General features: G+C 48.0%; 1 pseudogene; it reads left to right on the top strand.

The window, feature by feature from the left end:
• The first annotated feature begins 977 nt into the window (after positions 1 to 977).
• LOC123075938 (4-hydroxyphenylacetaldehyde oxime monooxygenase-like) lies at positions 978 to 2,609 on the top strand (annotated as a pseudogene).
• Positions 2,610 to 3,604: the final 995 nt, after the last annotated feature.

The raw sequence follows: 3,604 nt of genomic DNA on the forward strand, positions 1-3,604 counted from the left end.
CCCGGTACGCCATGTGGGCGGCTTCATGATGACCCCGGTGATCTAGATGGTGAGGCGTTGTGATGGCATCCCTATTGTCAAGTTTGTAGGTGTGGAGTGGTGGCTTCAGGTTGTTTGATATATGTTTTTACTAGACCTTTGTTTTTTGGCAAAACTCTATATCTATTCATAAAACATCATGGCAGTACGAAGAACACGAGAAGTAATAAAAATTACATCCACGTCCGTAGATCACCAAGCGACAACTACAAGAAGTGGAGCTTGCCGAAGCCGCGCTACCATCATCGCCCCTTCCTCACTAGATCCAGGCATAGCTTGCTATAGTAGACAGTCAGGAAGTCGTCGTGCTAAGGCCCCAAAAGACCAGCGCACCAGAATAGCAACCACCGCCAAATGAAGAGAAGTATAGATCAGAAGGATCCAACTTGTAGACAAATGAAGACCGCATACACACAGATCGGCCAAAGACAAACATCGACCGAATCCAGCGAGATTCGCCAGAGACACATCTCCACACGCCCTCCAACAACACGAGAAGCACTTCCGCGACAGGAGCTAGACAGGGAGAACTTTATTCCATCTTGAGGGAGTTGTCGCCGCCTTACCTTCCCGAGTATAACACAAACCCTAAAAAGACTAAAAAAACACCTAAAAACTAAGCATGAGCCCTCCAGCCGGCCAAGGCCAGGATCCTAATTGATTAACATCAAATTTAGAAATGGTCGTGTGCTTCATTGAAAATTTGATGTTAATCAATGAAATATCCAATGCTCTAATTTATCTATTTTTAGTATATTTTTTATACCGGAATGACCCATCTCCATTAACTGAATAACGGAAATACAAAACCATCCAGAGTTTAAGGAGACGGGAAAGGGAGTGAGAGTCCAAAGCATCGCCGAAAAACCCACCACAGGAGCTCGCCCACGAGACACCTGCTTTGGGGCGAAAAACCCGATGACACCTAGCTAGCCAACGTCCCAGAAAACAGTACCATAAGAGAACAGGTTCACAAGCGAGCATAAGTTTCTAAGGGGACGCTCACGCAGGAGCAAAAGATAGGCAGCAAAAGGAGTTTAAAACGCCTCTAAAGCTCGTAACACATGTATAAGAAGCAGCAGCAGGAGCAGCACATCACCAAACACACAACTAAGAAAATCAATGGCCATCTCACTCAGCTCGGAGCTCCTCTCCCAGCCCCAAGAATGGCAGCTCCTCCTCCTCCTGGCACTCGTCTCCCTCGTGCTCTTGATGAGGAGACTGAGCAACAAAGGGCTCAAGCTACCGCCCGGCCCAGCCCGGGCTCCAATCCTGGGGAACCTGCACCAGCTAGGTCAGTTGCCGCACCGGAGCCTACGAGATCTAGCGCGGCAGCACGGGCCGGTAATGCAGCTGCAGCTCGGCACCGTGCGGACGGTGGTGGTGTCATCGGCTGAGGCGGCGCGCGAGGTGATGAAGACGCACGACGGTGTCCCCAGGGATGAAGAGGCTGTCCTACGGCCTCAAGAACGTTGGGTTCGCGCCATACGGTGCCTACTGGCACGCCATGCGCAAGTTCTTCGTGGTCGAGCTCTTCGGCGTGCGCCATGTCGAGGCAGCATGGCATGCACGCCAGCATCAGGTACGGACAAACATACATGCATGCAGCATGTGTAGAATTAATGCATACACCATTGCCGGACATTATGTGTAGAATTATCTCCACTCCAACGTATTCTCCTGTATTTGCATTGTGTATTTCTAAGCACACAGAAACACGACACGCAACCACAAAATGTAACACTATAATGTGCTCCAAAACACGGTAAAAACCAACAAAACTGGTCTGAAAACACCATAGTTTTAAATAGCCAGCTATAGCTCCGCTATAGCCTTTTCAGCAGGGTGCCGCTAAATGGTCGCCTTTACAAATAGCCCGCTATAGCTGATTTGGAGGCCCGCCGCTATTTTCTATAGCCCGCTATTTAAAACATTGGAAAACACACAGAAGCAAAACAAACTGTTTTGGTGCATAGAAGAACAAGGTACTACTTGCATAGAAGAACAAGACCCACACATAGGAAATAAGAGATGATATATGCTATTTACACATTTCAGTGGATTAATGTGGCACACGTCCTCATAAAATAAGAGATGGCGTATACAAATTGTGCATAGTATAAAACCTCATGGACTGTATTGGACCCATGGCCGATTAGGTGGAGAAACTGATGAGCACCTTGAGCGGCTTGGCCGGAGAGCCGGTAGCGCTCAAGGAGCACATCTTAAGCCTGGCCGATGGCATCATCGGCATGCTTGGATTTGGCGACATGTACAACAGCGACAAGTTCCCACACCACAAGAACTTGGAGCACGTGCTTGAGGAGGCCATACACGTGCAGGCCAGCTTTTCCGCCGAGGACTATTTCCCCAACATCGTTGGCCGCCTAGTCGACCAAATCACCAGCCTCGCCTCTCGTCGTGAGCGGATCTTCAAGCAGCTTGATACATTATTCGAGTGTTGGAAACATGCCCTAGAGGCAATAATAAAATGGTCATTATTGTATTTCCTTGTTCATGATAATTGTCTGTTGTTCATGCTATAATTGTATTAACTGGAAATCGTAATACATGTGTGAATACATAGACCACAACATGTCCCTAGTAAGCCTCTTGTTGACTAGCTCGTTGATCAATAGATGGTTATGGTTTCCTGACCATGGACATTGGATGTCATTGATAACGGGATCACATCATTAGGAGAATGATGTGATGGACAAGACCCAATCCTAAGCATAGCACAAGATCGTGTAGTTCGTTTGCTAGAGCTTTTCTAATGTCAAGTATCATTTCCTTAGACCATGAGATTGTGCAACTCCCTGATACCGTAGGAATGCTTTGGGTGTACCAAACGTCACAACGTAATTGGGTGGCTATAAAGGTGCACTACAGGTATCTCCGAAAGTGTCTGTTGGGTTGGCACGAATCGAGACTGGGATTTGTCACTCCGTATGACGGAGAGGTATCTCTGGGCCCACTCGGTAATGCATCATCATAATGAGCTTAATGTGACTAAGGAGTTAGCCACGGGATCATGCGTTACGGTACGAGTAAAGTGACTTGCCGGTAACGAGATTGAACAAGGTATTGGGATACCGACGATCGAATCTCGGGCAAGTAACGTACCGATTGACAAAGGGAATTGTATACGGGATTGATTGAATCCTCGACATCGTGGTTCATCCGATGAGATCATCGTGGAACATTTGGGAGCCAAAATGGGTATCCAGATCCCGCTGTTGGTTATTGACCGGAGAGTCGTCTCGGTCATGTCTGCATGTCTCCCGAACCCGTAGGGTCTACACACTTAAGGTTCGGTGACGCTAGAGTTATAGAGATATTAGTATGCGGTTAACCGAAAGTTGTTCGGAGTCCCGGATGAGATCCCGGACGTCACGAGGAGTTCCGGAATGGTCCGGAGGTAAAGATTTATATATGGGAAGTCCTATTTTGGCCACCGGAAAATGTTCGGGATTTTTCGGTATTGTACCGGGAAGGTTCTAGAAGGTTCCGAAGTGGGGCCCACCTACATGGGGGGACCCACATGAACGTGGGTAGTGGGGGC

This window comes from Triticum aestivum, chromosome 3D (genome assembly GCF_018294505.1).
Source record: "Triticum aestivum cultivar Chinese Spring chromosome 3D, IWGSC CS RefSeq v2.1, whole genome shotgun sequence".
NCBI classification, from domain to species: domain Eukaryota; kingdom Viridiplantae; phylum Streptophyta; class Magnoliopsida; order Poales; family Poaceae; genus Triticum; species Triticum aestivum.